This window comes from Schistocerca serialis, chromosome 4, assembly GCF_023864345.2.
Source record: "Schistocerca serialis cubense isolate TAMUIC-IGC-003099 chromosome 4, iqSchSeri2.2, whole genome shotgun sequence".
In the NCBI taxonomy this organism is placed as follows: Eukaryota; Metazoa; Arthropoda; class Insecta; order Orthoptera; family Acrididae; genus Schistocerca; species Schistocerca serialis.
This window is the reverse complement of record NC_064641.1, coordinates 372,295,475-372,319,129: the sequence shown is the minus strand read 5'-3', so window position 1 is coordinate 372,319,129 and position 23,655 is coordinate 372,295,475.

Below are 23,655 nucleotides of genomic sequence, written 5' to 3'. Positions count from 1 at the left end.
CCTCCCCCTCCTCCTACTGCTACATCCTCTCCCGTCCTGATCCCTCCCTTCTTGAGGCCCACAACCTCACCTCTTCCTTCGCCAGAATTTTCCTGGTGCCCCCATCTCCCTCCTCACTCCTCACTGTGATTTGGTGCTCATCTCCTCCACCAGCCCTACCCTCGACACAGATCTCCTTTCCCGCGTCCCTGTCACATGCTTTGGCCCTAATGCCTCACTCACTCCTGCTTCTTTCCCGCCTCCCTCCCGCCAATCCCAACCCCTGCATCGCCCGCCAACCCTCACCGCCATGATCACTCGGCTTAGTCCGGCAATCATGGAGGAGGAGGGGTTGGCAGAGCTCAAGCCGCATCCCCATCTGGAGGTGCGTGCAGTTCGCCGCATCCATAACTCAACCGGCCCCATCCACCTTATGTGGGTCTTTTCTAAACACGCCCCCTCCATTGACTATCTCCTGAAGGAGGGTGCCCTTCTCTTTCACCAACACTACCGAGTTGACCCGTCCCATTCCCCTCCTCAATCCCTCCGCTGCCAAAGGTGCTTGTGGTATAATGCACACCCGACATCTGAGTGCCGCGAGGCCCCCACCTGCCCGCACTGTAGGCAAGCCCACTTTTTATGGCAGTGCCCCAATCCCCAGTTCCTCCCCCCTCCCGTAATACCTGTAACCTCCCTCATCCTACATACTCCCAGAAATGTAAGGCCTGACCCCCTCCTATCACTCATGAACTCACCATTCCTGTCCGCCCTCAGGACGTCCCCACCCTTCCCGGCAATTCCTTTCGCCCACCCCCTACTGCTGAGTACATCATCAGATTCCTCACCATCGTCCTTCAGAATGTTCATACTTTTCAGCGCCCCCACGCCAACAGATATCCCTCGCCGCCCATTCCGTTTTCCTACTAAGAATGTACACCACCTACTCCAACAACCAGGCCCATTTCACCTTCTCCCGTCTTGACACCCTCGTCTAACTCCCTGTCATGGCGCAACAGCACCGTATCCTTTTCAACAACATCCGCTCCCTTCCCGACAACAAGAACCTCTTCCTGCACACCCTTGCCACCCACCGCATGGATGCCTTCCTCCTCAATGAAACCTTCCTTCAACCCCACCACACTGTCCACAATTCAACCTACCTCCTTCACCACTCCGATAATCCCCTCCCGATTGCGCGTGTCGGAGTTGCCATTGGTCACCACCACCAGATCCCCGTTCGGTTCCAACCTCTCCTTCCCGACCCCACTGAACATCTGATCCATAGTCTCTTCTTCCCCGGCCTTACCGTCACATGCGCCACCATCTATGTCCGCCCTAACGCCCCTATTCCCTTCGACTTCCTCTCCCACATTGACCGTACCTTCTCCTCCTACATGATCGCCTCCGACCTCAACATCCATAGTCGTTCCGCCGCCCAGTTACGGCAGTGGCATCGGTTCCTCTCCTCCCTTCAAGGCGACCCCATCCCCATCCCCCAGCACACCCGTCCCGAATCCAACTCCACTCCCGATGCTGTCCTTTCCTCCCCCAACCTCCTTGGACGCGTAACGGTGGATGTCCTGGAGCCTATTGGTAGCGACCATCTCCCTGTCCTCCTCACCATTTCGGACGGTCGTGGCCCCCGCCCTGACCCTCGTAATGACCCTCCTCCTACATATGTCCATGACTACTCCTGTGCCAACTGGAATGCCTACTGGGATACCCTCTCCACCCAGGTCGATAGCCACCCTTTCAGCTACCAGCACCCTGACGATGTAAGCCATGCCGCCTCCTTTCTCCGGCAGACCTTGTCTGAGGCCGTGGAGGCCCACATCCCTACTGTCGCCATCCACCCCCACCGTCCTACCTTACCCCCACAGGCCGTCCTCCTCCTCTGTGAATCCTGCCGTCTCTACCGTGCCTTCCTCCGCATGCATGACCCGGACACACTACCATGCCACCAGCAACCCCAGCGACACATTCATAATTTGCTTGCGGCTGAGAAACGCCGGGACTGGCGACAGACATGCACCCGTTTAAATGTTACCCTACCTATCAACTCGTTCAGGTTCTGGTCAGCCCTCCGTCACCTTACCGGAACTAAACCCTCCCCCTACTATCCTCTGCTCCATGATGATCACCCCTTCCCTGACAGTAAGGTCAATCACTTTGCCTCCCACCTCTCCCATGTGTTTTCCATCCCCACTGATCCCCAGTTTGATTACTCCCTCTTCCCAAATGTCCGCGGTCGAACTGACACCTCTGTCCGCCCCCTCGCACCGGGTTTCCAGTACTTGGACACCATTGCACACACGGAACTCAATGCCCCTATCACTACACAGGATCTCATTGCTACACTCCGCACGGAATGCAACACTGCTCCTGGTCACAATCGTGTCACCTACAGTCACCTTCGTGAAGCTCCTGTCTCTTTCCTCTGCACCTTGGCCAGGCTCTACAATGTAGTCCGGTCCACCGGCTACTACCCCGAACTATGGAAAAACTCCTGTATCCTGATTTTCCTTAAACCTGGCAAACCGCCGTCTGCCGTCTCCTCCTACCATGCCATCAGCCTTAGCTCGGTCTTCAGCAAGGTCCTGGAATCCATTCTCACCCACTGCATCCACCATCATCTCCATGAGCACCGCCTTATTCCCGTTACCCAGTGTGGCTTTCGGTCGTCCTTCTCTTCTGACGACCTTCTCCTTCACCTCACTCATCTCCTATGAACAGCTTAATTCCCGTCACTCCACAATCTTTCTCTCCCTGGACTTCGAATGTGCTTATGACCGCATATGGCTTTCTGGTCTCCTCTTCTAGCTCCAAACCTTCGCCCTTCCCATTAACTACGTCTGTCTGATCGGCTCCTTTCTCTCCCATCGTCCTTCCTACGTCACCATCCATAACACGGATTCCTACAACTTTTTTCCCTCCGCCAGTGTGCCCCAAGGCTCCGTACTCTCCCCCTTCTGTACCTTTTGTATACGGCGGACATGCCGCCGCCGTCACTCCCCGTCCACGTTCTCCAGTTTGCCGATGATACCGCCTTCCTTGCCCTTGCCCCCACCCTGCAGCGCTCCCAACACCTTCTCCAATCCCATCTTGACCGGTTCACCACTTGGTGCAAACAGTGGTTGCTCAAGGTCAATCCCTCCAAAACCCAGGCGATCATTGTAGGCAAAACCACCCCTTCCTTCCACCACCTTGATTTCTATCTCACCATCTATGGCCGTCCTATCGCGCTCACCCCCACCCTCAAGTACCTTGGCGTCACACTCGACCGTCGCCTCTCCTGGACCCCCCATCTCCAGACAATCCTAGCCAAGGCACACTCCCGACTCCGTCTCCTCAAGCTCCTTTCCTGCCTTACGTGGGGTCTGGACCCCTCCACCATCCTCCACACCTATAAATCCCTCATTCGCCCTATCCTTTGTTACACCCATCCGGCCTGGATCTCCGCCCCCCTATCTTTTATAAATCCCTTCAAATCCTTGAACGCCATGCTCTCCGAGTCGCCTATCGCATCCGTCTCCCTTCCCCCACGCGGATCCTGTACGATCTCATTCTGTTCCCCCCACCTCCTCCTATTCCTTGAAAGGATATGGATCCTATACACATCCCGCAAACTCGATCCTCCTCACCCACTTGCCTCACCCATCCTCTCCCACTCCCGTCCGCTGCTGCACCTGTATTAGCACATCCCACCTGGCCTCCATCTCTCCACCCTCCTTACCCTCTCTCACGGTGGCTTCCGCCAGCTCTCCCTGATGATATCCTCCTTGCCTTCATCTACCCCTCCTATCAACTTTGATCCTCCCCCCCCCCCCACTTCCTGTGTCCTGTGGCACCCTCCCTCCCTTCTCTTTCCTCTTCCCCCGCCCCCTTCCTCTTCCGCTCTTCCCTGTACTTTCCCCTCCCACTTCCTCCCTCCCCCTTTTCACCCCTGCCCATGGCACCAGCTCTCCCCTCTCCCTCTCCCACCCCCCCCCCTGCTCCTCTCTTGGCAGGTCCCCGGACTCGTACACGGTTAGTGAACATTCGCGCGCCATAGATCAACGCCTCGTGTTTCCGTGTGTGCCGTCGTTTTGTTCTTAAGTGGATCAGTGATATTCGTTCTGTGCCCCTACGTTCACGTGTGACAATTTTAGTCTCTGTATGTGTCCAAGAGTACCCGTGGTCTAGGGGTAGCGTCGTTGATTCATGATGAAAACGTCCTCGGTCCCGGGTTCGAATCCTGCCACTGTCTAAATTTTGATAAATAATCAGCTTTGGCGGCAGAAGACTTCCGGCATAAGAAGTCAGCCTCATTCTGCCAAAGGCCTTGTCAAAGAGGGCGGAGGAGCGGATAGAGATTCAGGACACTCTCTTGTCCTAGGGGTGGGAAATTGCTCCTAAGGGCGGAAGAATCAGCAATGATCAACGACATGATGATGCAGAAGGCAATGGAAACCACTGCATTAAATACACGTAATGTGTATCCACAGGACATGTGGCCTGTAATTGAAGAAGTGTCATGATGATCTCTCCATTGGCAAAAGATTCCGGAATAGTGCCCCATTCGGATCTCCGGGAGGGGACTGCCAAGGGGGAGGTTACCATGAGAAAAAGATTGAATAATGTACGAAAGGATAACGTTCTACGAGTCGGGGCGTGGAATGTCAGAAGCTTGAACGTGGTAGGGAACTAGAAAATCTGAAAAGGGAAATGCAAAGGCTCAATCTAGAAATAGTAGTGGTCAGTGAAGTGAAGTGGAAGGAAGACAAGGATTTCTGGTCAGATGAGTATCGGATAATATCAACAGCAGCAGAAAATGGTATAACAGGTGTATTATTCGTTATGAATAGGAAGGTAGGGCAGAGGGTGTGTTACTGTGAACAGTTGATTGACCGGGTTGTTCTAATCAGAATCGACAGCAGACCAACACCGACAACGATAGTTCAGGTATACATGCCGACGTCGCAAGCTGAAGATGAACAGATAGAGAAACTGTATGAGGATATTGAAAGGGTAATGCAGTATGTAAAGGAGGACGAAAATCTAATAGTCATGGGCGACTGGAATGCAGTTGTAGGGGAAGGAGTAGAAGTAAAGGTTACAGGAGAATATGGGCTTGGGACAAGGAATGAAAGAGGAGTAAGACTAATTGAGTTCTGTAACAAGTTTCAGCTAGTAATAGCGAATACCCTGTTCAACAATCACAAGAGGAGGAAGTATATTTGGAAAACGCCGCGAGATACGGGAAGATTTCAATTAGATTACGTCATGGTCACACAGAGGTTCCGAAATCAGATACTGGATTGTAAAGCGTACCCAGAAGCAGATATAGACTCGGATCACAATTTAGTAGTGATGAAGAGTAGACTGAAGTTCAAGACATTAGTAAGGAAGAATCAATACGCAAAGAAGTGGGATACGGAAGTATTAAGGAATGACGAGATACGTTTGAAGTTCTCTAACGCTATAGATACAGCAATAAGGAAAAGCGCAGTAGGCAGTACAGTTTAAGAGGAATGGACATCTCTAAAAATGGCCATCACGGGAGTTGGGAAGGAAAACATAGGTACAAAGAAGGTAACTGAGAAGAAACCATGGGGAACAGAAGAAATACTTCAGTTGATTGATGAAAGGAGGAAGTACAAACATGTTCTGGGAAAATCAGGAATACAGAAATACAAGTCGCTGAGGAATGAAATAAATAGGAAGTGCAGGGAAGCTAAGACGAAATGGATGCAGGAAAAATGTGAAGACATCGAAAAAGATATTATTGTCGGAAGGACAGACTCAGCATACAGGAAAGTCAAAACAACCTTTGGTGACATTAAAACCAACGGTGGTAACATTAAGGGTGCAACGGGAATTCCACTGTTAAATCCAGAGGAGAGAGCAGATAGGTGGAAAGAATACATTGAAAGCCGAATTTAATAGAGCTTTGGAGGATTTACCGTCAAATAAGGTAGAAGGGATAGATAGCATTCCATCAGAATTTCTAAAATCATTGGGGGAAGTGGCAACAAAACGACTATTCACGTTGGTGTGTAGAATATATGAGTCTGGCGATATACCATCTGACTTTCGGAAAAGCATCATCCACACAATTCCGAAGACGGCAAGAGCTGACAAGTGCGAGCATTATAGCACAATCAGCTTAACTGCTCAGCATCGAAGCTGCTTACAAGAATAATATACAGAAGAATGGAAAAGAAAATTGAGAATGCGCTAGGTGACGATCAGTTTGGCTTTAGGAAAAGTAAAGGGACGAGAGAGGCAATTCTGACGTTACGGCTAATAATGGAAGCAAGGCTAAAGAAAAATCAAGTCACTTTCATAGGATCTGTCGACCTGGAAAAAGCGTTCGACAATATAAAAAGGTGCAAGCTGTTCGAGATTCTGAAAAAAGTAGGGGTAAGCTATAGGGAGAGACGGGTCATATACAATATGTACAACAACCAAGAGGGAATAATAAGAGTGGACGATAAAGAACGATGTGCTCGTATTAAGATGTGTGTAAGACAAGGCTGCAGATTTTCGCACCTACTCTTTAATCTGTACATCGAGGAAGCAATGATGGAAATAAAAGAAAGGGTCAGGAGTGGAATTAAAATACAAGGTGAAAGGATATCAATGATACGATTCGCTGATGACATTGCTATCCTGAGTGAAAGTGAAGAAGAGTTAAATGATCTGCTGAACGGAATGAACAGTCTAATGAGTACACAGTATGGTTTGAGAGTGAATCGGAGAAAGACGAAGGTTATGAGAAGGAGTAGAAATGAGAACAGCGAGAAATTTAACATCAGGATTGATGGTCACGAAGTCAATGAAGTTATAGAATTCTGCTACCTAGGCAGTAAAATAACCAGTGACGGACGGAGCAAGGAGGACATCAAAAGCAGACTCGCTATGGCAAAAAAGGCATTTTTGGCCAAGAGAAGTCTATTAATATCAAATACCGGCCTTAATTTGAGGAAGAAATTTCTGAGGATGTATGTCTCGAATACAGCATTGTGTGATAGTGAAACATGGACTGTGGGAAAACCAGAACAAAAGAGAATCGAAGCATTTGAGATGTGGTGCTATAGACGAATGTTGAAAATTAGATGGACTGACAAGGTAAGGAATGAGGAGGTTCTACGCAGAATCGGAGAGGAAAGGAATATATGGAAAACACTGATACGGAGAAGGGACAGGATGATAGGACATCTGCTAAGACATGAGGGAATGACTTCCATGGTACTAGAGGGAGCTGTAGAGGGCAAAAACTGTAGAGGAAGACAGAGAATGGAATACGATAAGCAAATAATTGAGGAAGTAGGTTGCAAGTGCTACTCTGAGATGAAGAAGTTAGCACAGGAAAGTAATTCGTGGCGGGCCTCATCAAACCAGTCAGTAGACTGATGACCAAAAACAAACAAATGTGTCGAAGTGTCTGAAAAATTTTATCTTGGACTCTACGCCCGTGAACGGCACCTTGTATTTTAAAAACTGTTTGTCTCCTTTTATATGTCCACCATCTTTTTTTCTCTAATTGTCTTCATTTGTATCTTTGTGTTTCTCTGAGGCCAAAGAGCTGCTTAGTATGCTACTGCAGGCCGGCCTGTAAACAGGTTTCAAAATAACAATAAAGAAAAAAAGGCTCCACGACAGTCGGTTTTACCCGTGACGAAGGTGACGGAGGTAGTCATCGACCGCTCGGGATTTTATCCAAATTTGACGCGGCAAGTAAACCGAGAACTTTTTATGCTGGGAGGATCATGTTGTAGGCTGTCCAGATTATACGGGGTGGTGTAAAATGAAGGATTTGAAGCGGTCAGTCACCCTCGAGCATTGTTATCCTGTCCAGATTCAGTAACAACTGTGCAGTGAATCGTTCAATAACTTGTTTTCACTGTAGAACATTATTTCAAAAGTATGGTTGAATTTCTACCGTCGGACCTCAGATTAACTGACACCTCGGATTTTCCTACCATCTGTCCAACCATCCATCTCTGCTCCGCGCCGAACAGCTGAACGTTATCGATCGACTTAAGTCAAGAAACCTACCACCCCTTGCGACTGTGTTGTTAAGCAATACCGAAGCCACCCCTCTTAGTCTGAAGTTCAAACAGGTGACATAAGAGCTACGTTTTTACACCATCTCTCCCCATCCCCCCAACTAACTGACCATGGTATTATTGAGCTGTTAAAACGACGTTACTGGTGGAAATGCGTCAGTGCATTGCTAGAGAAACAGAAAAAAATTGTAATCTTTTGGAAGCAACCGGAAGCTTTAACGTAAAAGATGCAGTTTGCGCAGCCACCCAAGCTTGGGAAGAGCTTAAGAAAATTCTACAAAAATCATCGAAGAAAGTTGGTCCTATCATAAACTAAGAGAAAAAACTTCCAGAAACTAATAAGTCACACACTGTAAATTTAGTCATTGGTTTCCGAAATCTTCAGAATGATTTCTACCCTAGTTATGTAGACGAATGGCTAGTGGAAGGTGACGTTGCTGCTGTTGTGAATTAAGGAGATGAAGACGAACACATCATCGATCGTATTTTGCAACAGTATAGAGTTTAGCAAGAAGAGTCAGATGACGAAAAAAAAAGAAAGAAGACGAAGAAATCAGTCACTCTGCGGAAAATGACGAGTTGGAGACTGCACTCATATATTTGGAACAACAGCCAGCCGCTACAGCTATGGACATAAAGTAGAACCTCTATTAACCGATAATTTTGAGACCAGACCGTGATCTAAACGCTAAAAAGATAATCAGAGGGGAATGAAACAAGTCACTTACAGAGCGCTAAAGGATGTAGTAAATGAAAATTACATAAAAAATAAATTTCTGATAAAGAGAACGGCAAACAGAAAATTTTACGGACTGAAAATGGATTCAAAAAGTGTAAAATGTTTTGTTTTTTTTGTTTTTGTTTCAGTTAATGATACCCTACTTCGCTGCTGCATTATCCCACTTCGTTCCACACTGTATGTCCAGAGCCTTATAGGCTGGCTGTTGTTCCTCATATCTCAGGGCAGTCTCTAACGCTTTTTATGTGCAGAGTAGCTGACCTTTTCTTATTCTTATTTTTATTTGTCATCTTAGACTTCTTTCTCAACACTGTGCTGTTGCAAACTAAGATCTATGATCTCATCTTCTTCAGTTGTTCATTCGTAACAGCAGCAACGTCACTTACCGCTAGCCATTCCTCTCCATAAGCAGGACGTACATCATTCTAAAGAGTTCGCAAGTCAGTGATTAAATCTGCAGCGTCTGACCCATTAGTTTCTGGAAGTTCTTGCTCTCGGTTTAGTTTACGACAAACTTTCTTCGATGATTTTTGTAGAATTGTTTTCTTTAAGTTCTTCCCAAGCATGGACTCCTTTGTAAACAGAATTATTCATGATGAAACTTCCGATTGTTTCAGAAAAATCACAACTTTCTTCTGTTTTTTTTTCTAAAAAAGTGCTAACGCATTTTATCGGATAACAGCTTTTATGTCACCTTCTTGAAGTACAGACTCAAATGGATGGGTTGGTGATTGCCTAGCAATACAATCGCACGGGATGGTAGCTTTCTTGAGTAAAATCGCTCGATAAAGGTAGCACAGTATTCGGCTCGGGGCACAGAGTGATAGTTAATCGAATATTGTATGGTTGACGGTCAGCTGCATTTTATGCAATGAGATATGGTAATGCAGCCACACTCTCAAGGTTTAAAAATTGAAGCAAGTAAAACATTTACAGTCTCCTTTCTGTTTATTAGAAATGAATAATTTATTAATTTTGATTTTCTAAATCTCTTAGTGCTCTGTATCTGACTTATTTCATTTTCCTCTGAATATTGGATCCTTTAGCATCCGACCACACTTTAGTCCCAAAACTGTCGGTTTATGGAGGTTCTACGGTAATGAATTTGTAATCAGCGTTCAAGGGCTTTTCCGTACAATGTTGAGCATGATGTTTCGATACGTGATCGCGACACAGTGCCCCACCGGGGCAAGCTAAATGACAATCTTGTAACATGAGCACTTAAAATAAACAAATAACCAGTCACGAAGTAGTAGATCTAACGGGGCCCCACAAGAGCAGATTCAGTTACTATTTTGCAAGAGCATAAACTAAGACACAGGTGGACAAGTACTCAATAATAAAGTTGGCGAAGAGTTCTCGGGCTTCCAGCCGGGTGGCGATGTCTTCAAATAAAGTTAGTCAGCTTAACACAGAGTTATCCAATACTCGTGTGCAAATGCAACCAGGAACCAGCAAAAGTGTAGTAATTACAGTACAGACTTCCACCCGTTGCTTTAACCGCCAATCTCCTTCGGGCAACAACAGTATTGCGCAACCGAAGTGCTCTTGTATGTAAAAGGGGAGCTCCATTCCAAATTACAGCTTTCCAAACAAAGGCTCTCAACTACAATTTCGCCGCGCTATCGCTCCAGGAGCTGCCAAGTCGTTTTCAAGCACATACTCTGGCTGTTCCCAGCCACTCTCGCCACCTTCCTCGTGTCATTGTTAACTCAAAACTTCCGTCGCTGCCCGTCATACGCCGCCTCGCGGACCACACTGGCACCACAAGACTCTCTGGAAAAGAGATTCTGCAGCATCAGTGACTCCACCAGAGAGGCAAAAAGTCGAAAAATACCAAAACTTTGCTGAACGTTTCAACGCACGGTACACACAGGAAAATAGCCCAGGCCACCGCAGCAGATCCTGATTTGCAGCTTCTATTGCACTACATCTGCACTGTTTGGTCACTCTTAGCCAGACAGATTCGTAGCTGTGTGCTTCGCCGAAATTTATTTAGTAGGCACGCCATTGTAGTCAACAAGGCGTTATTTTGTTTCGCATCGATAATACCGAGTCAGATGTGGTGGTTTCCAAGGCTCTACAACCTGACTTGCTTCGCTTGCTAGCTCATGGTCAATGGGGCGTCGTTCGTACCAGGGAGTTGCGCGACCTCACTACACTTGTCACAGTCTTGATGTATGTACTGAACACTTCTGCCAAGCCCTTTCTGAACATCAGTGAACCCCCACTGGAGCAGTTCTTCGAATGGCGCAAGGCTTAGGCACCTTGGCAACATTTCCACTTGGATTTCGTCTCTCGTTGTTGGAATACACACTGGCTCATCGTCATTGACATTTTCAGCAAACTAATGAATTCTACTATTCCAGGCCTTGTAGCAGACTTTTTGGCTCTAGGGATTGCCCGAAGTGCCTCTGGGTGTGAAAAGTTTCGTACATTGTACGTTGTTCGTGTCACCGCTCATTGCTTTAGTTGTTGTGCTCACCACAGCTAATGGCGTCCACTCTGCTCAGTGAGAGGAAATATCACACTAATGATTCAGTCTTTTACAGATGTATTGCAGATGGAGGCACTAGGAGTGAGGCACCAATGTACAAGTTCTTGGATATTCTATGTTTTTACTGCAAGAACTGAGAGGATTGCTGTGACGCCACCATGCTTTGTAGGCTTTACTTTTTCTAAATCTGCATGGATGCAGGAACCATCGCTGCTTCTGACACGCGGGGTAACTGCACTGTCGACTTCGTTCCTGGATCCGATGGAAGTGCTGTTCAAGATCGTCGCCTTCTCGAGAGCCACCATCACCTCGTAGTGGGCCCTTCCTCCCTGCATCTTCCTATATGCCACCTCGGACCAGATCTCTTGGGAGCCACAGAGGGCGCACGAGTTGCAGACAGACCGCGAATGCGCAACGGAAACTGGACACATCACGCATGTGCCGGTGGGCTTTTAATTACGTGAGCTCAATACTTTTCCTGTCAGTATTCACCTGAAGATGGCCAGAAGACTCTCCACCGAAATTTCGTCGCAGCAAATTGCATAGATTCGGCAATTAGTCAGAAATTTGATGTACACAATGCTTCTTAGGTATTTCCGTATGCAGGGAGAGCCTACTTCTCAGTTAAAATCGAGTAGGTTTTTATGTGCATTATATCACTAGTGATGAATTGTTTCTCTGGTTTTATATTGCTATTCAGTGAAACTGAGCTATGAGCTTCAGTGGTGACAATGCGATTCGGCTAGCAAGTAATTACATTTCGACAATATGGAAAATGATCATCACTTTGTGTATTAGAAATAGTCCCGTCTGACAACATATATAATCTGACGCTACCTATTTAAGGAATAATTCTGCTAAGGCTCTAGAATTTCCTATACAATAGATACACCTTCACTATTTTAATATAATATGTTAGTAATACCTTCCTGCTGTCCCGAAAGTTTCGCGATTAAATATTACTATAGTCAGCTACATCAGAAGACTGCTCGAATGTTTGGACCTAACTATAATGTGAATGGAAATGTGAATTCCGTACGCCAAAGGTTTGGCCACAAATCTATCTCGAGATTTTTATGTTGTCTGTGTTCCCTCCATTCGTAATTGCCACAGTGGATCTGCGAGCGCGTTGGCTCACACAAGCGAGTGATTGATATAATTGACAACAAATATTAATGATAGAGGGTAGTGCAAAAAGAGTGTATGAGTTTCAAACTACTATCATTAGGGATTTTTGATCACATATAAAATGTATTTACACCAACACAACCTGTAAGTTACCCAATTTAAGATTAGCTGTTATCTTTTAAAGATGATATCGGAAAGATGGTGCACCTCTTCGTATACGTGCATCGAAAATCATTCTTTAAACTTCTGCATAACATTTGTCAAACTGTCCTGTGAAACAGTTGCGATTTCTTCATGTATTCCAGTCTCCAGATCGTCGAGTACACTAGATTTTCGGTACTAAACTTTGCATTTAATCAGTAGGAAGAACACCAAGCATCTGTTCTTCGAAACCACGTTTGTGAAGCTTCTGTTTGAGCATGGATTTATAAGGATAGAATCGTAACTCGCAATTCAGTATACGAAGTTGCGATCGACGAGACTTGCCCAAACTCGTAGCACGCGGCCTAGTGGAGCATCGAAGACTTTGAAGAACAGTCGCTCTTACTCCGTCAACATTTTCCGTAATTCGCGCCAGACCAGATCACCATGTACGCATGTGTGAGACCAGCGGTAGGTCTTATCACGTCAATTTAATTATGTGTTTAATCTATTGCCAGGAAGTGTGCGGAAGACTGACATGTGAAATAAAATAAGATTGCAAGATTACGGCTCTGTAAACCCAATGAGGTAACAGCGGGTGAATTTTGATGCTGCAGATTTGTTGTTAAGTAATTACCTTTTGTAATTGAACAGTCAACGTCTCTTAGTTTGGAATTTATCTAAAAGAGTTTTTCATCTAAACTTGCTTTGAAATTGTTCGGTACTCCTGAACAGGAAACGAGCAAATTTTAAATAGTGGCATGAGAAAAACTGATGTGTGCAAAATTTGTGATAGCGAAGTCCTGCGGTAATTCGTTGTTCTGTATTTCAAGTGCTTTTGATAAACAAGGTTTATCTGAATATCGTTTTAGGTTTGAATTGCTGTCAGATTGTTCTTATATATTTGTTTAAGGATTACTAAATGCATTTTAAGATAGAATTTTGGAGTTTAAATTTCTTATCACAAGTAGTTACCGAGCTTGAGTCGAAACTTTTAATTGATTTTGTAATTGATTTGGGCTCAAATTTTACACTACTGCATCAACGGTAGTTTATCCTTGATACTGGATCGGTGTAAATACTATCAATTAAGAGTAACTCTTTTAATGCTATCCCTTAGAAGAGGAAAAAAATAAAAGATGTGAGATTATATGTTTTTTAATAACTGTTGAGTGAGGATTGTTTGTTAATGAATTTGTTTTAAAGGATGTCTAAATTAATGTTAGCCTGACACCTTACCACTCCTCCATAGCTCCTTCCATACCACGGTGACAAAGAGGAAATTTATTCAAACCATCTACATCTTGTGGTTCGACGTAGCAAAATGTAGCCGAGGACTCGTCGAATACCGAATGTGAGACAGCAGGGCGGTCAGAAGGAGCATATGCGTTTGCGTGCTTTGAAGAAGGAACTATACACTTTCATATAAGAGTAATTTGACAAAAGAAGAGCCCAATATTGCAAATTCTACGCTGTACGATTTGGGAGTGATTGAGAGGGGCTAAGCAAAGATTGAAGAGGTTTATGGTTAGTCAGCAAGTGAACTTTTCTGCCAAAGAGGTACTGGTGAAACTTAGTTACATCATATACAATGGTGACAGTCTCCTTTTCAGTTTGCGAATAATTACACTGAGTTTTGGCCAACAACTTTGAAGCAAAGGTAATCGGCCTTTCAGAAGAACCAAATTTATGTGACAGAACTGCACCAAAGCTGTAAGAAGAAGCATCCACAGCCAAGAACGCCAGGTGTCTCGACCAAAAGGAACAATGCATCGACCAGTAAGCGAAGCATCTTTCAACTTCTGGAAGGAAACTGATATTCTTATGATCAAATAAAAGGAAACTTTAGTCCGGCGCAAGCGATGGAAGGGAACCGCGATGTGCGTGGCGTAAGGAATAAACCGGGTGTACACTAAAGGAAAAAGATAGCGGCACGAAGAACTAGTTTGGAAATGTAAATTGGTAAGCATGTTTCTACAATGGAAAGATGACATCTGCTATAATATCGCATCAGTCGCATAAGAGGGCGTTCTCGTCGACAATGTGAGGGTGCAAATAACGTATTCTTTAAATATACGCTGTGATGGTCGTGAGCGTTAATTACCTTGGAGACTGGACAAGGTGAGTTGGTGTTAGTCAAGAATGAATTTAAGGCGACCAACGCCATTATCAACACCTCAGGCAGTTTGAACGAGATCGTGTAATAGCCCAATGCGGACTTGGATGTTACTTCTGCGATACTCCAGAAATACGGCAGGAATTTTGCCAGTGTACATGACTGCCAGCTGGCAAAGGTGGTCACGAGAATGTGCGGTCTCCGGACAGCCACGTATCACTATGAGAGGGAAGACCGTCTTGTTCAGCGTGTGGTTCTGACGCATCGTAATGCATCTGCGGCGGCAATTTGAGCAGCAGTTACCACAGTGACACAACGAACTCTTACAAATCGGTTACTTCAAGGACAGCTTCGAGCCAGACGCTATGTAGCCTGAGTTCCACTGACTCTGAACTAACGCCCCCCTGCGACTTCACTGGTGTCAAGTGAGAGCTGACTGGAGTGCACTGTGGACGTGTGTTTCTGATTCAGTGCCAGTGGTGACCAGTTGAGGGCTCGCAACCAACCAGCCTGCCCACTAGACAAACTGGACTGGACCTACACCTCGAGTTATCGTCTGACAGCGGGATCTTTGTCGTGGTCAGTCCACTCACCCTGGCTGCATATTTGTAAGTCGGTGTCGTGATTCGACCTGTTATGTAGCCAATCACGAACAGCATTGCAAGGAGTGTTTTTCAACACAAAAAATTTGTTGCAATCCAACATTGTATGCAGAGTGTTGACATGTTGCCTTGACCTGCTCGATCACCACATCTGTCTCCAATCGAGCACTTGTGGGACATCATCGGGTGATAACTCCATCGCCATCCACAAACATTGTTAACCGTCCTGTACTAAGCGACGAAATGCAACAGCATGGAAATCCATCCGACAAACTGACATCCGGCACCTGTATGATACAACGCATGCCCGTTTGCATACATGCATTCATCATTCCGGTTGTTACACTTGTTAATAATGTACCAATATTTTACGTTCCCAGTTGCTTATGTAGCGCGTAAATTCACCTCTAATCTTGCAATGTTAACCACGTTACCCAGACAAGTGAATTCCCGAAATGTCAATACTCTACATTAATTATCTTTTGGTACAGCGATTTATTTTCGTCATTGCAGTACGTGAGCTTCCCGAACACCAACTAATTCGTGCACTTTGCTTGGGGGTGGAAGATCACGGATAGCAATCAAAAGGGATTTTCTGAAAAAAAAACCACACTTTTATTCCTGTTACAGTTGATACCTACTGCAAACAACACTTGAAACAGAGTACAGAGATTAGAATATGTTCTTCAGGAGAGCGACCTGAGACGCCACTGTCGTCTCAATAATTCGTACAATAAGGAACTTATCCAGTCAGCTGCTCCAGGAAGTATGGAAGATGCGGAGAAAAGGGGACCCTGATGAGTTTTAACGACAAAGGCCTGTTGCAACTGGTCGTACGAAGGAGAAGTAATGCCTGGCACACAATTTTTTCCATCAATACTTCTGGGCGCTGGATTAACGGTTAGGGAATTCACAGTGTCCTTAAAATCGGCGCACAGTAAGAGTCTTCCTACGGATTCTTCTAAATAACGGGAGGGGATGCCCAATGACTAACTGTAATACGTTCTGCCGGCCGGAGTGGCCGTGCGGTTCTGGGCGCTACAGTGTGGAACCGAGAGACCGCTACGGTCGCAGGTTCGATAACCGAGAGACCGCTACGGTCGCAGGTTCGGATCCTGCCTCGGGCATGGATGTGTCTAATGTCCTTAGGTTAGTTAGGTTTAATTAGTTCTAAGTTCTAGGCGACTGATGACCTCAGCAGTGATGTCGCACAGTGCTCAGAGCCATTTGAACCATTCTTTGTAATACGTTCTAAGACCCCATTGTCTTGTAAATCAGTAAGGTCCTGAGCCACCTGGTCTCGAAGAGCATGAGGAACAGTACGTGCTCGAAGAAAAGGCGGTTGTGCATTGTCTATCACTGTGACATAGGCATCAAATTATTGGCATTGCTTAAAGCCTCAGGAAAAATATCTAAAAATCTTCACATAAATGAGCAATACTGTTCCGAGCATCAAATGAAGTAACAAAAAGTATATTTTCCTCAAAGCTTACTCCAAAGAAATCAAAAGAGTGTAGACCAAAAATATTAGCACTCTCTCGGGAGAAAAGCAGTTTAAACTTCACTGTCTTTGCCAGACTTCGAAATGTTTAAGGAAGCCTACAAGTGACCAAGGCAGGAATGTGTTGGCTGTAACATGCCGTCAGAATGTTTGCCAGGCAATTCATAGATGCTACGGTTGAGTGAAGTAACTGAAGCTCCAGCGTCAAGTTGCAAACGGGCTGATTGGCCAGCGATTGAAAGAGAAAGACAAAGTTAGTTGTTCTTACAGAGCATTGAAGATAGGTCGGAAGCCTTTCGTGAACGGCCATTACACGGCTGTTTGCACTAACCACACTACGAGGTACTGAGAACACACTACAGACAGCTTGTGACTTAGAGTTGGGGAAAGAAGAAGCAGAAGGATGTTCGTTATTTTACTGTAAATAGAAAGATTGTACATGTCCCTGTGTGTCGGAAAGTCCTCTCACCTGACGAGCAAAATCGGTGATCATGTAACGTATTACAGCGAGCGCGTGACTTCACATGCCGGCCGTGGTGGCCGAGCGGTTCTAGGAGCTACAGTCAGGATCTGCGTGACCGCTACGGTCGCAGGTTCGAATCCTGCCTCGGGCATGGATGTGTGTGTTGTCCTTAGGATAGTTAGGTCTAAGTAATTCTAAGTTCTAGGGGACTGATGACCTCAGAAGATAAGTCCCATAGTGCTCAGAGCCATTTGACTTCACACGTTGTGCTGGACGCGACGCGTGTTTACATAGAGGCTGTGGCAGACTCGACCGCTGTTTGCAAACAGGCTGCAAGGCCTGTTTAAATTGTCTATCCACAGAACAGACAGACGCTACCTCAAAACTATCTGCTGCACTTTCGCAGCAGTCTTGTTAGTCAAGCATCTGCAGGACCTGTTGCAGGCAAGGGTCTGGGTATTTAAGAAGCTTTTCCCGAAATCGAGAAGCAGTTGCACTGCGCATGATGGCAACACAAATCACTGCATCACCGTATTAATACTGAGGAGCAATAGGAACTGGTACACTTGCCCAGTATCGTGTAAGGCACGCAGAAGTGCCGCAACACGACGTGGTGTGGACTCGACTAATGCCTGAAGTGCGCTGGAGGGAACTGTTGCCAATAATCCTGCGGGGCTGCCCATAAATCAGTGAGAGTAAGGGAGGTGAGGGTGTGTGTGTGTGTGGGTGGGGGGGGGGGGGTGGAGATCTCCTCTGAACAGCACGATGCTAGGTATCCCAGATATGCTCAGTAATGTTCATATTTGTGGAGTTAAGTGATCTGCCGAAGTATTTAAACTCAGAAGAGTGTTCCTGGAGCCACCCTGTAGCAGTTCTGGAGGCGTCCTGCTAGAATTGCCCAAGGTCGTCGGAATGCACAATGGGCGTGAATGGATGCAGGCGATCAGACAGGATGCTTACGTACGTGTCACGTGCCAGAGTCGTATCTAGACGTATCAAGTGCCCCATATCACTCAAATTGTACACGCCTCACATTATTACAGACCCTCCACTATCTTCAACAATCGCCTAATGACATGCAGGGTCAATGGATTCATGAGGCTGTCTTCACACACATGCACGTCCATCCGCTCGGTACAATTTGAAATGAGACTCGTGTTTCCAGGCAATATGTTTCCAGTCATCAACAGTCCAAAGTCGGTGTTGACGGGTCCAGGCGAGGCGTAGAGCTTTGTGTCGTGCAGTCAGCAAGGTTACACGAGTGGGCATTCGGCCCCGAAAGCCCATATCTGTGACGTTTCGTTGAATGGTTCGCATGCTGACACTTGTTGCTGGCCCAGCATTGAAATCTGTGTTCCATGGCTCGAGCGCTAACTATACCACACCTTCAAACTCACTTAAATCTTCATAACTTGCAACAGTAACCGATGTGAAATCTGCGCCAGACACTAGTTGTCTTATATAGGCGTTGCCGATCGCAGCGCCATATTCTGTCTGTTTACGTATCTCTGTATTTGATTACGCATACCAAATTTTTTGGCGCTTCAGTGTATTTGGAACACTCTCGTTTCAATATGCGTTGTCGAGTAAGACCTTGCCCATCGGTCACACACTGATGGTACATCTGTCATTGTTGCCGCAACCTGAAGAATAATGCTACTTGTATACTATCCTCATTGAACTTTATAAGTCCCTGTAATAGTTTGTCATATGTTACATGTTCTCGGTGCGAAGTGGGAAAGAGTTTGGCGCACAATCTATAAACAGTGACTCCTCCCGTGGCCAAAAAATACGAATGTCTGTGAGTACCTTGCGTATTATTCGCTACTAAGCGCGCTTTGAAATGTGTGAGCTATACATTCCAGTCATCCTTCGTCTCGTCGCGAAATAGCGGTAGAAACACAGTTGGTTTTGGCGGTGGGCTGCCGTTGGTTCCTGCGTCCATTTCTGCTGTCATGAATTGATTCATCACTTCAAGCATTTGCGCCAATTGTTGTTCCTGAAACTGAATGAAGTGAGTGAGATCAGTGCACGCGGCGCAGTAGGCGACTGCGAGATGGTAGTCACTGTGAACTAAGCAGCCCACAAAAACGAGAAAAGCAATACAAAATAACATAGGAAAAAAGAGAGTGCAGAACGAGCAACCTCAGAAGGTAGAACATAAGTAGCATAAGGTGACACATAATACAAGTGACTCATAATACAAGTCACAGGTGACACTTAATATACGTCCACAACAAATAAGTGCGACCAAAAAGACAACAGTAAAGTAAAATATAAACGAGACTTGAAGACTGCCACACGAGGAAACGAAAACATCTCGTCGCCATGTTTGTTGTGTTTTACTTCGAAAACAAAAGTGAGGAGAGATACGCTATAGAGTGCAGCAGCCTACTCGTAGGGAAGCTGAACAGGAGCAGAAACGATTAGCGATCACATAAATACACGAACCAGAAGTTTTATTTTGCTTACAGCTTTCTCCAATCACTGCGAATAAACTTCTAATAGTTGAAAAATTTTAAAAAGCATGTGATACAGTGAAAATCAAGAGACAAAAGCTGAAAATGATGAACATGAATTCCTTGAAACAAATGGTGACTTTCCCGGTTAAACACATCAGAAATTAACAACAAAAGGGCTTATTTGGGTGAAGTTAAGTCGTTTGTGAAAGAGATGCAAAGAGGAAGACTCAAATCATTTGGTGATAAGAGCCTTGTTGAGTCACTCGATGACCAAAAGAGGATTTTAATGTTTCATTTGTCTTTCCTTTTAGAAAACAGCTGAAAAATTGACGCTTTAGTAAGGGTAAAAGGTTTGATCATGACGAGGAATAGAGAGCGTTGGAGATGATTAACAGGGCGATAATCTTTGTAGCTGTGTAAAATATGTGGCTAGCTTGATATACAGAAAAGTGTGGTTTTAGAATAGCTAATAACTTTGTTTGCTAGTAAGAAATAAAAGGTAAATAAAAATTACAGTATAGAAATGTAAAGGAGGTTCCACAACTGCTGTCTGACTTCACTAGTAAAACGTTTACGCAAAGAAGATAAAACATGTAATCACTTTATGCTAGGCTAGTTTGCTTCATTTCCGCCTTTCCGCTAACTCTAACTTTATGCAAAACTAGCTGAGAAACTCGGCAGTGTCCTTGTATTCATTTTGCCAGTTTTCTGTCGGGAACGAAACCAAAAAGGAAACTGTGTTTTTAGGGAAGTACGGAAAAATTTAATTTCCATGTGTTGTTGAGAACACATTGAAATTATGAAACAAAAAATGGTTCAAATGGCTCTGAGCAATATGCGACTTAACATCTGAGGTCATCAGTCCACTAGACTTACAACTACTTAAACCTGACTAACCCAAGAACATCGCACACATCCATGCCCAAGGCAGGATTCGAACCTGCGACCGTAACAACCGCGTGGTTCCGGACTGAAGCTCCTAGAACCGCTCGGCCACCACGGCCGGCAATTATGAATCAGTCCTGCAAACGAATATCTATTGTGTACAAATGTGTAAGTACGGTGTCAAAATTAAGAAAAAAACATGGTCCTGGACAGTTTCTGTGTACTGAAAGCAGCTGCTTCGCTTTTTTTCTTCTTCTTCTTCTTCTTCTTCTTCTTCTTCTTCTTTTCATTCTGTCATGCATTAGACTTTCCCTCAGCCTGTTGGAGCTACACCAGGTCCTTCCATCGGTTTGCCGGTCTACCAATGCATCTTTTACTTTGTGGAGTATATCGCCAAAAATGTAGTGGTAATTTTGATTGTCCATTCGTAACAGATGGGATATACATTTTTGTCGGTATTCGTCAACCTTACTGTTTGTATCAAAAATAGTTAATTCCTTCCTCAAATCTGTATTTCTATTGTAGTCTAGCTTGGTGTATCCTGCTATGTACCTGAGGAGTTTCATTTCATTGCCTTGTAACTTATTTTATCTTTCTTTCTCATTACTGAAGATCTTCTTCCATATAGTAATGTTAGTACTAACATAACTTTATAATATTTTAGGTATGTTCCTGTTCTTACTTTATGTTGAAGGATCTACTGATAGTGCCATTTAAATAGTTCAATTTCTCAATATTGTCTTCTCTACAACGTGATTTTGTAGAGGTCTCTATGGCCAACACCACTTCAAAGCCGTACGTACAGCTATGGCTTTCGCCTACAGCCATTTGTGCTTCGCAGTTGAAAGCTGTCAAAAGCTGTGCCAGTGGCCAGGGATTTGATTCAAATGTAGTAGTGTCTTATTAGCAAAGAACAAACATATTGATGTTTATACATTATGTGGTACCTTTTCAAGTATCTTAGTGTTTATTGCATCATATCTGTTGCAAAATGTTTCGCACAATGACATATGTGAATAATGTCTGCTAATTGCCTTGCGAATAGAGTTAGCAGCAAGGCAAGGATAATGAGGGAGTTTTTCACGCATCTCAGCCTTTATGGTGTAATATCTCTTAACTATAATAGGTAGGTGGTCCTTAGCCACACAATGATTGTTGCTTGACAGTAGAGGATATGAGACCAAGTTTGGTTGAAATCGGTCCAGTGCTATAGAGGGGATATGGAAGAAACGGAAACACACACGCATACACATACGCACACATATTCAATTACATAACGTGTATAGATTTCAGCTGTATTCTCACGCTTATTTTGAAATACCTGATAATTTTGCTGCATTACAATGTTCATCATATGCCGTTTGAAATATTACTGAACCAGCCAAACGGCCTCTGTCACACAAATTGCGTGAGCCGAGGCAAAAGCAAGGGAGGCATCGTATATAAACGTGGGCTGGCTAGCACCCGGCCAATCACTCGGTCGTTGTTCGTGATCTGCATCGTAAACGGAAGACAGCCCTCGCCGTATCGCACACAGTGATCGTCACTCCCCGTCAGCGAAATGAAAGCGGCGCGGGAGAAACGCCCGCCGTCGCCAGGGATTTACGGCGTCGCGACACAGTAATCTGCCGGCTGCCGGCTGCCAGCTGCCGGGTGCTGGGTGTGCGGTCGCACAGTCTGGGGCGATGGTCCGGCAGCGTCAGACCACGTGTAAAGGCGTTTTCTGCCGCCGGGGTTTATCCTCGCAGCTCAGACACGTCCAGAAACGTAACCATACACTAACAGGTTACATGGCGTGTTTCATGAGGAGACAGTAAATTCCAGGACCGCTTACTACAGACAGCGTACAGCTATCGAGACCGTATAAACGCCCGCACTTTCTTCATCAGTGCGGAGACGACAAGAGTTAATTTTTCATCATCACACATACATAATATCAAACTGTTAAGACCATATAAACCAGGGATCAATTTTATTTGTTGGGAGGAGGAGAGTAGATCTTATGACGTCTCAGCTTCATGCGTGATTCATTCATATCCTGCAATAAAGATCAAGAGTAAGGAAAATACATGTATGCAGAAACAAATGATAAATTTACGTATGTAAAATGTAAATTTACGTAAATTTCATTGCCTGCGTTACAAATTCTTAAATTTCAGAATATTTACGTCGGCTTTCTTGAGGATATATTGAGCTCGGGTTAATTAAGCTGAAACTTATGTTTATCAGGAGAAACAGTTCTGAAAATGTAAATATCACGGCAAATGACAGTTTCCCTTGTATTGTTTCCACCTGGCTTCTGTTTGAATGTAGATATCAAATGGTGCAAATGGCTCTGAGCACTATGCGACTTAACTTCTGAGGTCATCAGTCGCCTAGAACTTAGAACTAATTAAACCTAACTAACCTGAGGACATCACACACATCCATGCCCGAGGCAGGATTGAAGCCTACGACCGGAGTGGTCGCTCGGTTCCAGACTGTAGCGCCTAAAACCGCACGGCCACTCCGGCCGGCGAATGTGAATATCAAGAGGCATCACAGCTGTTCGGCATGTAGTCCACTACGAGCATCTTTTCATGCCTACACACATAGATAACATATTCTTAGGCTACTAGAGGTTGTGTTATTGAGTAAAGTTCAGGGGAGCCAAGAAGTCAGTAGCAGATGTCGGCCAGAGACGGAGGAACTTGGATAGCGGAAGTGTCGCACAGAAAGTAAATTTGTTTGGTATGCCCCCTAATGTGATTGAGGATACAAAACAATTTTGGCATGGTACTATAGAAAGATGACATTCGAAGAACGTAAAATCCATCAAGCTTAATTTTCTGCAAGCACTAATCCCGAAGTATTGTAGTGTAAATATTTCATTGTCTCTAACAATATCTAGGTATTGGCATCCAGTGCGAATAATCTTTTATTTGTTCAGTATTCTAATTAATATCCTTCCACCATAGATAGTTAATAGTACTTCATTAGGGGATTGTAGTGCAAAGATTTCAGCTGTGCGATTTGAGGCGACAGGACACGGACTGCGCAGCCACTCCAGCCCGACGTTCGAGTCCTCTCTCGGCCATGCGTGTGTGTTGTA